At 28.9% G+C, this 13,937-nt stretch overlaps 1 long non-coding RNA gene across 1 annotated transcript; it reads left to right on the forward strand.

Annotated features, from left to right (window-relative positions):
* Positions 1-6,227: 6,227 nt before the first annotated feature.
* Positions 6,228-6,499, forward strand: LOC149061150 (uncharacterized). Its single transcript, XR_016190280.1, has 3 exons — positions 6,228-6,248; positions 6,308-6,369; positions 6,432-6,499. It is a non-coding gene; the product is annotated as an uncharacterized LOC149061150 (long non-coding RNA).
* Positions 6,500-13,937: the final 7,438 nt, after the last annotated feature.

Raw genomic sequence — 13,937 nt, forward strand, 5'->3', positions numbered from 1 at the left:
TTAATATAAATGAAAATTTATAAACTATTAAATTTATGACTTTGGTCTATTCACTTTCTGTAGTATTTGTTTCGCTATGATCGTTACAGCAGGATACGCATGTGCTCATCGTATGCTCCTTACATATTGGCACGCTGCATTTTACGCACTTGGTCTACGAAATTATTTCAAACAAATGATTAATTATATATAATATTATTATTATTATTATTATGTATTCATAAAAATATTTCCTCACCATAGTCTTTCGATTTTTTCTTTTTGGACAAAATACGCACTTCGGACGATGTTCAATATTTGAACGTTCAGGGACTTCATTTTCTGTCTTGGTGTAACCAGTCAATTTTATTATTCTTTGTCGAATACTTGTACGCAAAGTAGGCATCTGCAATCGTTCTAACATAAACGGTTTTGTAAGTTCTATTCCCAAGGTTTTTAGAAATTCTCGACGACTTAGGTAAATTCCTGTATTTTCTCGAAAAATAATTTGGCTATTTATGCCTCCTATGTTCATCAAAGAGAAAAAAATGGTCAGTGGCCACCTGCAACTTATTCTAGCCACAGAGTATTCGCCCTTCATTTCATCCACGCAATCCACGCCACCTTTTGTACTGTTGTAATACGTAATCACCTCTGGTTTTCTTTCTTCAGACTCCGGATCAATGATACCTTGTTCGTGCATAGTGGAAATAAGCAATACATTTTTATTTTTTTTTGGTACATATGATGTAAGCAATATGTCTTTGTCATAACCAAACATCGTAGAATTCAATTGCCTTTTTTTAGTTTCTAAAAAACAAAGGGGAATTTCACGTTTGTTTTTACGAAGTGTACCAACTACAGTTGTATTGTGATTTTTTAGTAGATCAATTGCTAGAGGTATTGAGTTATACCAGTTATCCATGGTGATATTACGACCTGTTTTCGTTATTGGGGCGATTAATCTTTTCACGACACTTGCAGGGTTATTTTCACATTTATAAGGCCCATCGGGCTGAGTCCCAACGTACACTTCCATTTTCGACGTATAAAAGGTGCGAGAGTCGACTAATGCCTGGATTTTTATACCATATTTGTTAGGCTTACTTGGGATGTACTGTCGGAAACTACAACGGCCTCGAAAACCTTCGAGCATTTCATCTATAGTTACATTTGCCCCCACTGTATAACAGTTTTCGCAGCGTAGAACAAAGTCTTCAAATACTGAACGAATGGCCGCAAGCTTATCAAATTGTTTTCTTTGGGCCCGTGTACCTATATCGTCAAACCTCATTGCTCTTAGAAGAATATAAAATCGTGCTTTTGGCATAACTGCTCGAAAATACTCGGGGGATAAGCCATCGTTTGACCATAAATCATCAAGGTTGAGATGATTACTACGTAGAACACCGGCCAAATATAACAGTCCAAAAAGCGCGTTTATTTCGGATTTTGATGTTTCGCGTACCATATGTTGTTGTGTATATTTTGAACGAATTTTATCGAGATATATGTTAGTGTATTTTACTATATGGTCAATAATGGAATTAGAAAAAAATAAGTTCCAGCACTCCAAAATAGAATTTGCATCACGACCTATTTGTTTTACGCCTGGTAAACGTAAAACGATGTTACGTTGTCGAGTACGTACATTTCTAGGAGGAGCGTCCTTATACCATTTTGTTTGTTTATCTTTCCCTAAGTAGTAAGAATTCTGTGCTTTAGGACTACGACTTCTTGAACGAGAAGATTGTGAAGTATTTGTTCTATGCGTAGGTTCAGAAATGTCACTATCAGACTCATTTTCACGTAATTCGACGGGATCTCCATAACTAGGATCAGCGTCGGTATCGTCTGAGTCATCTAAAAAAACTTCTTCGGTCTCTTCTAACCACGAAATAACTTTATTGGCCATGATAAATTAAAAAATAATAAAAACACGTGAACGTAATCGACTACGGCGGCGGTGTTAAAAATATTGCACGGTTAGTACAGTGTTAGCGCGACGCTCACTTAATCGGTACTGTTGACTTTGTCTAACGATAACTGATAGGCAATGACAAATAGCGTAATTATTTATTTTTATAAATATTTATAGACATGTTATTTGAAGGTATTTATAGTATCAGGTTAATTCAATAATATTTGTACGAATAACGCTCGAAATGTTATCTGTGTGAGCGGCGCGCTCACATGTGTACCAACGACGGGTTAAACTTTATAATGCAAGCATTGCAATAATTATTCATTCTTAATTAAAATTTAATATTTAAAAAAGAACAATAACACTGTTATCACAAAAGTATACATAAATATAACGAATGGTTATTCGCAGGAAAAATTTTTTGTATGATCCATTTCATTATCAATATAATAAACGATCATGGTAATAACCACGTTATCGGTTATGATTAAGTCTTATCACTTATTACGGAAAAATGCTGAAACGTCAGGAGTCAGGACAAATGTCAAATATTATTATATTAATATTTTAATTTTTTTTCAAAAGTTTGTGCTGTACCATGTGTCCATGTATGTTCATGTGTGTTATGATTAGATAGAATCGGAAAAATACTATTATAATTAATAATATCATTAATACTATTTTACTATCCCGAATATATTTTATGCTTTTCGATTTCAGGATTTTTGGAATATTGTCAATTTATTATACGATATACTTATTACTTTTATACATACAGTCAAGAGTTAGTACAGTCTTTAAACAGGAATGTAATAATTAAATAAATAAATATATAATAATAAATTAAAATATTGGAGTTATATAAATAATAATATGATATGTGTAGGTACCTATAATTCACTTAATAGAATAATTAAAAATCTTAGTCAATAATACATATTTTAAACAACCAAAAACGTCAAAACAGTTATTACAATAAATTAAAATATACCTAGGAGTAATATAAATAATATGATACTTATGTGTAGGTTAGTCAATAATATAAGAATGATCAAACGTTGCTGATGTACTTATATTTAACGTTTCTTTAGGTATTTGTACATTGTACTTAAGAACGATTGTCTGATGTGTTTGCTCTCTAAAGAAGATAAAGTATGCTGCTGACTTAGACATTTTTTTTTTAATTAAATCTTTCTTGCGATTCAATTTTTCTTTTATTGCTTCCATTTGTGGTGATTTCTTTAAAACTTTTATTAATGGTTAATTTTGAAATTATTTTATCACATTGATTAATAATGTATGTTGTATCAGTCTCTTGTAATTCTGCTCGATTAACCATACCATATATGATTTCAAGTTTATTTTTAATTTCTTTAGTTCTGGTGTTTAAGTCAGATTCTATAATTGTCTGTTGGAAAGCATTATCAACATTTAATTTCTGTGTTGGTGGTAAAATCTGGTTTCCATCCCGTTGCAATAATAATAAATGTATTTTTAATCTTCGTTTGTTTTGGATGATGTTGACTTTACATACTGACACAATTCTTTTTTTTCAATATCTTTTTTCCAACAATTAAAATCTGTCATATATTTAAAAATCAGTAAATTAATTTGTAGATATGCTTATTAAAATTTAAAATAAACTCCTACATTATTATTTAATATTTACCTTCGATGTTTTTAAAATTTAGAAATGTTGAATCAATATTCACATTATGTTCAGATTTTAAATGGGAAATCAATCCGTTCATCTTATGAAAAGACTTACTACATGTAGCCATTGAACATGACATATTATTGTCGGTGGTATTTATGTGACCGTTAACATGCTTAATTAACAATGACTTAACATTAAATGATTCATCACAATCATTACATATGTACACATTTTTTTTCAAAAGTTTGTGCTTTTTAAAACCCTCATGTTTTGTCCTTAAATGCTTGTTTAAACCTGAAATGTACATAAACTCAGCTTGGCAAACCTCGCAAGGAAACATATTAAAAAACAATATATTAAATTATAAAAAAATTGTTATGTCAAAATAAAACTAAAAATTTGGAAACCGCGGAAAATCTACTAGTCGGCAGTGACTGATCAAAGAAAGTTTACTGTGGTTGTTATGACACACAGAGTACACTATCTACTAAATTGACAATATTCCAATAATCCTGAAATTGAAAAGCATAAAATATATTCGGGATAGTATAATAGTATTATAAATATATACGTTTATCCCCAATTAATTTTTGAGTGTCCAAATTTTACTTTTATGACCCAATTAATATGATAAGATAAAATGCAATGAATAGGTAAAGAACATGATATCTATGGTGATGTAACATGTGTCCATGTATGGCTAATTTTGTTTAGTAAATTGTATTTTTCCAATTCTATTTAATTATAACACAAATATTGATGCAGCTGCAGAAGTGCACCCGAGCCCATTTTTAACATAATATTTCTGATTTCCCTTCCTAATCCGGAATTGGTCGATTTGTTCTTCGAGAAATACTACTCTAGCAACAGTTGTCAGTTTCCAAAAAGTTTTTATTTAAATTTTGTATAATATAATATTATATATATTTGAATTATACAATAATATTTTAATTTGAGGGAAATGCATGGGAGTTTTTGTATTTCAATGTTGGTACACTTGCATTTTAGTCCTTCCCCGATTTATGCGTTTATTCCATGATAATAATGAAATGGATCATACAAAAAATTTTTCCTGCGAATAACCATTCGTTAAATATACAGTATTAATATACCTCATATCAGTTGTTATCATGGTATCAATCGTCTTGCGGCGAGCTGGCAGCGAAATTTTAAATCGTGCCATCGCGGCTCCTAATATACCTCCCACCACTCCACCAATTTAACATGTTATGTAATCTTTATCAGAGTTGATAATGTGATACGTGTCGTGAATCGTGATAAGACTACAGAATTTGTCTTATAATTATTATATTAATTATAAATTAATATTAATTATTATTTATTTTATTAATTATTATTATTATTATACTTGAATTATTTTCCGCACTATTATAGCCCCCCATTGTAAAATATATAAAAACGGAAAATCAAGACGCTGAGGTAAATAAAATAATGTTATAACAGTTTTTCTGTGTATATGATTCAAATGTATTAAAGAGAAGAAATTAATACTACCCGTTATTGAAATTGTTGTTTGTATATATTTACTGTATTAAAGAAAAGAAATTAATACTATCCGTTATTGAAATTGTTGTTTGTATATATTTACTGTATTAAAGAAAAGAAATTAATACTATCCGTTATTGAAATTGTTGTTTGTATATATTTACTGTATTAAATAAAAGAAATTAATACTACCCGTTATTGAAATTGTTGTTTGTATATGTACGATGTACCTATAATCAGGGATGTTGGTTGTGTCTATAAATCTTTGGCTGCGTCGTTGGATGGTAGTATTATTTTGATAATAAGAAATACGGGGCCACTCGTTGCAGTGTGACCGTAGAGAGGGAATATTGTGTTGATGGCTTGCCACAAGACAGATGATACCATGGTAACAACTGATAATAGGTATATTGATAATGTATATTAAAATATTTTTATGATAACAGTGTTATTGTTCTTATTAAATATTAAATTTTAATTTATAATGAATAATTATTGTAATGTTTGCATTAAAAAATTTAATAACCGATCGACATTTCTGTGCCATTTGGCAAGCAATCTTCGCGGACCATTTCCTCTTGTAAATGTCATCAAAAATGTTGACGTACACGCCTATAAAAGTAATTTAAAAATAATGTACTTACTAACAAATTATACCTAAATTTTTTTTTTTTCTATTTTGTAGAGTCCATCGCTACAAGTCCCATCATTGTTAAAAGGTGTGATGTAGAGGCTACACCCAGTGATAAGTGTCCAATCGAGGGTGACCGCTACCATTGCAGTATATGCCAAAAAAAGTACAAAAAACATGGTTGGTTCCAAAAACATATAATAACACATTCCCCCAATAAGGTTAATAGTTGTAAAATATGCAATAAAAAACTATCGTCTCAAAAATCAGTTAAAAGACATAAAGAAATACACAACTCTCGCAGGAAGAGGTATAAATTTAAGATGTGCAAAAGTTCTTTTCTTCAAATAAGTGATCTGAATTATCACCAAAAAACCATACATATCAAACATGAGTTAATTAAATGTCTCCATTGTACCAAAACATATGCGACTCAAAAACAATTAAAAATACACAATATTCATGTTCATTCACACTTAAAACCTTATAAATGTTCATTGTGTGATCTATCATTTGGGATGTCAATAGCACTATTCCGACATCGTCGAAAAGTAAAGTATTGCATGTATATAAAAAAAACACATTTATATTAAAACATTTTTATTTTCAGGTACACAAGTATAATTGAGACACCAACTGCCACAAAAAATGTTGATGTACACGCTTATACAAGTAATTTGAAAAGTACTTACTAACACATTATACTTAAATGTTTCTTTTTTGCTATTTTATAGAGTCCATCGCTACAAGACCCATTATTGCAAACAGTTGTGATGCAGAGTCTACACTGAGTAAAACAAGGAAAACCATTTCATGATGTCAATGCTACAAAAAATATTGATTATTTATGTAGGATACCCACAGATAAATAATTTGGCATAATTTTTATAACATGTATTTATTTTTAATTATGATATGTGAAATAAAAATTTATAAGATATAATAAATATTAACAATATTTTGTAAATGTTTTTTTCTTTATTTAACAGATCTAATACTAATCCTGTAATAATGTTCTGGAACACATTCCAATAAGAATTTAAATTTATTAATGTTATTAAAGATAAAATTATATTCATCATCGTCTAAAAGTAATGTATTGCATGTATATAAAACAATACAGTTAAATTCTAAAAGTTACATAAAACCATAAATATTTTGCATACTTTTATCAGTTATCCCCGACACATTAACACTGGTTTCATGATTAGGGACCTCGTTGTTCTGATCTTTATCTATGGAGACGTCTTCAACATAAGTGTAATGTTCCACACTACCCAAGGGGTCTTACACATAAGCGCGTTTTTTTTATCAAGGTGGTTCGCCAGTAGCCCTAATCCACCGCATAAACAATTGTTTAATTAAACAATTATTAACATTAATATAAGCATTTATTAAGAATAAATAATAATAAACAATTAATATAATTGTTGTGGCTCCAGTTTTATGTGTTGTGAAACCTATATATGGTCACCCTTCCTGGACATTAATGTGTGTCTGAAACCAAAAAAACCAAAAGTTTCAACTAATGATGCACATAATTACAAGGAATGATTCATATCATAATAGTAAACGTTAATTCGACAAGCATTAGTAACTCATAATGATTTTTTTTTCTATATTAAAATGATATAATATATAAAAAAATTTACCAAGCAGTTTGTCAACAGTAGCTGCCGTAGCAACATCATCGGAGAATCCTAGTATTTGAGAGAGCACTATGGGATTCTTTAGTCGTTGAAGCGCCATCTTCTTGTAACTCCACTCCATCTTAGTTTATTGCTCAGTGTGTTCCTGAATAAAATAAAAATTTAATAATTGTATTTGAAATGTAATGTACAAATTGAGAAAAATTAAAATAAAATAAATTTATTTTTAATTATTTGTAAAACTATTATATTTGAATTACTTTTTTTTGTGTCGAAAGAGAATTATAGAACTGCCAAAGGCTTCAGCACAATACGAACATTTAAATTTTTTAATATTCATGTGAACCTCACTGACATGAGCTTTCATGAGTTTCTTTGTATTGTACATTTTATCACATTCAGTGCATTTAACCTTTTCGCTCTTTTCATGTATATTTTTAATATGGTATTGTAAATCACTATTTTGGAAATATTTGGAGCCACAGGCCTGGCATTTGTGTTTGCGCTTCCTTTTCTTTTGATGAACAGACATGTGGCGTTTGAGAGGCTCTTGGGATGATAGTAGTTTGTTGCAAAAAGTGTATTCAAGTATTCAACTTTATTTTTGTTGTGCGTTTGTTGGTGTTTTATCATCGAAGATTCGAAGATAAATATTTAAACGATTTAGAACAAACAGTACACGGATATTGTGGTAGTGGACACATTTCTACGGACAAATATTAAAGGAGTATATATTACATGTAACACAATAAATATGTAAGCAATTTTGTATGCATACCTGTATCTGATACATTAAATAATTCATCTTCTTCTGTTTCATCAGAAGTTGAATCGCTATCTTCATGTAACTCAATTTCATGTGTATCAGTTTCCTTTGCAGCTAAAATAAACAAAAATTGATTAAATTAATTATATACATTTAAATATATTTTTCATAGATGTAGATCAATATTCTGATAGCTAATAATGTTTTCCTATATTACAATGGTATACATAAGATGATTTTTATTACTGTTTTATATGTTCAGAAACATACACCTTATATCAGGATTACTGCGGTAATCCTATAGAAAAGTAAAGGTAAATAAATCATAATCAACTCAAACTTTGTACTACCATGTTTAAATGAATTTTTATGCATACCTGTATCTGTTACACCATAAGATTCATCAGAAGTTGAATCGCTATCTTCATGTAACTCCATTTCATGTGTATCAGTTTCCTTTGCAGCTAAAATAAACAAAAATGTATTAAATTAATTATATACATTATATATTATATTTTGATTTTTTATGAATTTTTAACCGATACGAATCTACCGGAGTAGTCGATATTACGTCTTATTGACACATATCATACGAAATAAAATTACTAAAAATCCAAATTTGGTAGTATCGTTTTGAAAATGGTATCCCTCGACTCTAAATGACTTACGCTATACCCCCAAATAGTTTTAAGTCCCCTTGTAAGTGAATTGTACTTGTAGTGGTGGCTAAACGTATCATTCAACCGTTAGTAATCCTGCACCAAACTACCGTTTTCTGGACAACTCGACCTCACCTCCACAGTATGCAAATGTTATGTTCCAAAATGCATCCCCAGCATAGTAGACAACCTAACAAATCCAGTGATATGATTATCTAAGTTGTAGTACAATATTTTGATTTTTTATGAATTTTTAACCGATACGAATCTACCGGAGTAGTCGATATTACGTCTTATTGACACATATCATACGAAATAAAATTACTAAAAATCCAAATTTGGTAGTATCGTTTTGAAAATGGTATCCCTCGACTCTAAATAACTTACGCTATACCCCCAAATAGTTTTAAGTCCCCTTGTAAGTGAATTGTACTTGTAGTGGTGGCTAAACGTATCATTCAACCGTTAGTAATCCTGCACCAAACTACCGTTTTCTGGACAACTCGACCTCACCTCCACAGTATGCAAATGTTATGTTCCAAAATGCATCCCCAGCATAGTAAACAACCTGACGAATCCAGGGATATCATTGGCTAAGTCGTAGTACAATATTTCGATTTTTAATGAATTTTAAACCGATACGAATCTACCGGAGTAGTCGATATTACGTCTTATTGACACAGCAGCCGTCTCTTTGGCAAGTTAATGAAAATAATTAACTTAAGTTAACTTAAGAGTATATAAGATCAATAAGTTAAAAGTTAAAATGGAAAAAATATATTAACTTAGTTAAAAAAAGTTAATCTATTTTTTTTTTAAATTAGTATGTAATTCCTTTCTAATCTAATAAAATATATTAATACAACAAACAAAATTATGTTATCAAGATAAAGAATAGAAAATATGTTTGTGTTATTATACTATTGGATTATTTTTATTTTATACTAATATAGCAATATTTTTTTAAGTCAACTAGGAAAAACTAAGTTATTTCAACTGTAAATTAAACTAGTCAAGTTCATAAGCTGAAAACGAAATAATTTTATAATTAATTGATGTTAAATTTACTTATTATGTACCAAGTGTATTGCATAAAGTATATGTTTTAGTTATGGTGTTACTTGTATTTATTATTGATCGATTTTATATTAAATTTACCTGTTATGTATTAAGAAAATAACATTGATGTCAACATTTTGTGTAAATAATAAATAATAAAGTTGTACTATATGTGTTTTTTTGTACCTACCGGCTTCCACCTAAATATTACCTTTGCTTACTATCGGCTAGGTATCCCTGTGGCCTGTTTTATACTTCAGTTTTATAACATTTTTCAATAAAATAATTGTGAATGTATATAACACTAATAGATAGAATAGATTTGGTTAGAATAAATATTGGCATTAGTGTATTAATATATTAATATTTATTTCCAGTTATTTTCATGTACAGAGTGTAAATTATTATTTAAAAAAAAATATACTTTGATGAGACACATGCGTGAAAAACACAATGTCCAAAAATTAAAAGTTAATTCATTGAAAAACGACGAAGGCTTTGAACAACAAGAATGTTGTAAAAAAATTTAAAAAAAAAATCTTAATCGTCATTTGAAAAATGTGCATGGTTTTACACCCAAACAAATTGCAAATTCTTCCATTAGACTAACATCAATCAAACCAGAAGTAATATACATTTTAGTCATATTTAGTGTTCCTTATTAAAAATGGGTAAATAAATATTTTAGTTATCTTCCAAAGAAACGTCTAACAACAATTTTCAAGTAAAGTCCATGGATTCAAAAGAAAATATAGAGATTCTGGTAATTTAACTATAATTTAAAATATTTTTGATTTTTAAGTGATATTTTAAGAATTTGGATCTTTTATTATATAATATGTATTTTGTATATAATAAAAGAACTAAATTACTTATACGTTCAACGTATAAAAAAATATCTTTATCTTTATCTTAAGATTTTATCTTTTAAAATCATTATTTAAGTAAACATAGATTGTTTTCTTAATAGAATCAAATTCCTGATGGTTATACTTACAATATAATTACAAGAAAGATAATTTCTGAACAACATTTCATAGCAAAATTTGAAATTTACAATTTTGGAATAAATGATGTTTCGCGGTGGTTTCTAGCTATGAGAAGGAAATGTAAAACTACATTTTTAAGCACCAGCTGCAAAAAGCCAAATTTGTCTAACATTATTTTTAAGGTAAAATTATAAATTTATCTGGACTAAATTAATTAATTAAATTTAGTACATGTAATTAAAATATAATATTTCTACCTAAAATTATAAAGTGTACATTTTTTTCCATATAGAAACGTTACCGATGTCATCACAATACCAGGCCTAAAACTAATTCAGTTCCTAGTCTAAAGCACTATGGATGTAAAGCAACTATAATTATGCAGATTGAAAATGTATATTCTGATGAAATGTGAGTCATCTATAATTATTATATATAAATTGTATTCTTATTTATTATATATTAATGTACATAATAATAAAAATAATAATAATATAAATAATTTTGATTTTAAGGAGTGAAGATTCTAATATACATCAAACAAAAGCTATTGTGGTAATACGTCATATTCACAATCATAAAATTTTATGTGCTGATGTACTCAAACATAGATTTCCATCTGAAGAGGCGAAGGAAACAATATTAAAATTATTTAGTGAAGGAAAAACTCCATCTAAAGCCTTATTATGTTTAAAAAAACAATTGTGCCATGAAAAAGGTAACAATTACTATATTTTTGCTGGTGACAGAGGGGAACTACCTGATCCTGCATGGGTCTACAACTTGTATTACACTACTTTTAAAAAGAATTTTGGTTCATCACATGGAGAATCAATGATGATTTCTCTTAAAGATGCCATTGAAGAATATAACCAAGAGAGCCTTTCAGTATGTTCTAGTATGGAAGTACTTGATGATGGCAATTTCGCTATAGCAATTATAACACCATTAATGAAACGTATAAGTTCAAATTTTGAAGAAAGTGGAGAAATTCTTTTTATCGATGCGACTGGAAATGTTGACCGTTTTGGTTGTAAGGTTTTTTTTATTTATATAAATAGTTGTGCTGGTGGGATGCTTGTTGGTGTTATTATTTTAACTAGTGAGGCATAAAAAATAATAAAATTAGGTTTAGAATTGTGGAAGAAGTTATTACCACCTAATGCATTAGGTAATAGAGGCATAAATGGCCCAAAAGTATTTATGTCTGATGACTCTGCCGCTGAAAGAACTGCTTTACATGAAGTATTTCCAAAAGCAACACTTCTTCTTTGTATTTTTCATGTACTTCAAGCCACCTGGAGATATTTATGGGATTCCAATCATGGTATTCCTTTAAAATTCCGTTCAATTCTTTATTCTGGAATAAAGAAAATGGTGTATGCAGAAAATAATGATGAATTAAATATTAGTTTTAATAAAATATTGCAAGACCCTTTGACAAACGAATTCCCGCGATTTAGAACATATGTTGAAAGATTATTTGAGAGGAAAAGTGAATGGGCAATTTGTTTAATAGTTAATTTAATAACAAGGGGGCAAAATACTAATAACATTAGTGAAGCTGGCGTAAAAATCATGAAAGATGTTGTACTAGATCGAACAAAAGCATACTCTCCAGTTCAATTGTTCTTTTTTATTGTTCAGAACTTGGACACATTTTATAAAATGAAAATTCTAGATGTAGCAGCAAACCGCCCACCTCAATATCTAAAAAAAAGATTTTTAATTACAAAAATACAACAAAAATCATTAAAATATGAAGCTATACAATCAAGTGACTCACTTTACTTAGTCCATAATACACTGAAAAATACCATATACAATATTGATCTAGATACTGGCTTATGTTCATGCCCACATGGAAATACTGGTAAACCCTGTAAACATCAAATATTTGTAGCGAAAGATTTAAAAAGAGAACTTAGTCTTTGTTTACCTGTAACAGAAGAAATTAGGAACAAACTCCATGTAATAGCAACAGGATGTTCAGAGATTCAAGATGGATGGTATAGCTCCACTTCTGAGAAAATTACAACTGACAAGTGTATTAATGTACAACATGATCACGCTGAAATTGAAAAAGAAAATGATCAAATCTTACAAAGTAATTTAATTACAGAAAATGCTTCATACGATTATAATGTCACTAAATTTAATGAGATGATTGAAAAAATTAAAACAATATGTTTATCTGATGTTGAATATTTTTTACCTGGAATGAATAACATGGTTAAATCATTTGATAAAACAATAAGGACACATTCTTCTTCGGTGGAGTACGATTGCGCGCGTTTTACCTTTTTGGGCATACGATTGCGCGCGGTGCCGGAATAACAAAGAACATGCTTTTGACTATTCAAAAGCGTACGATTGCGCGTGAAATTGGAAGCGACGTTGCCAACTTATTATTAACTTATTATTAAAATTTAAAATAATTATTATTATAAAAAAGATTGTTATTTGTCGTACATGGTGTTATTGTATTTATTTCAAATAACATTATAAACGTGCGTTATACGACAACTAATCAGTAAAAAATAGTACGAAAAGTTACAAATAGTACAAATAATTATAAAAAATAACAGTTAAACACTCAGTCTACCTTATAAGTAAAAAAAAAATCGTATAAAATAATATAAAATATTCGAATAGATATCGAAAATAATTCAAAAAAATATTCTTCAAAATAAAATCGTTATAATAAAATAATATAATATATTCAAATAGATATCGAAAAAATATTCATTAAAAAAAATCGTTATAATAAAATAATAATATAAGTAAAATAATTTAAATTTTAAAGCCCTGATACCTATTTCCAATTATGGTTAAATACTTAATTAAGTTTTCTGGTGTTTTATTTTTTAGATATTCTTCGTATTGTTTACTCACAAATTCGATTTTCTTTAATTCTTCCTTTGATTTTGGCTTGATTATTGCTTTGGAAATGGTTAATAATTTAGTGACGGTTTCTGCCTGAGTTTCCATAAGAGTACTTATAACAACAAATGTCGGTGGATGAGCACTAGTAAACTGAGCATTATATGTTCTATGGAAACTTTCAGCCCCGTTTGTAGTTCTGAAAATGTATGAATATAGTAAACAATATTTTTTT

Source organism: Diuraphis noxia, unplaced genomic scaffold (assembly GCF_037042655.1).
Source record: "Diuraphis noxia isolate RWA-SAM2 unplaced genomic scaffold, SU_Dnox_SAM2 contig0001, whole genome shotgun sequence".
NCBI classification, from domain to species: domain Eukaryota; kingdom Metazoa; phylum Arthropoda; class Insecta; order Hemiptera; family Aphididae; genus Diuraphis; species Diuraphis noxia.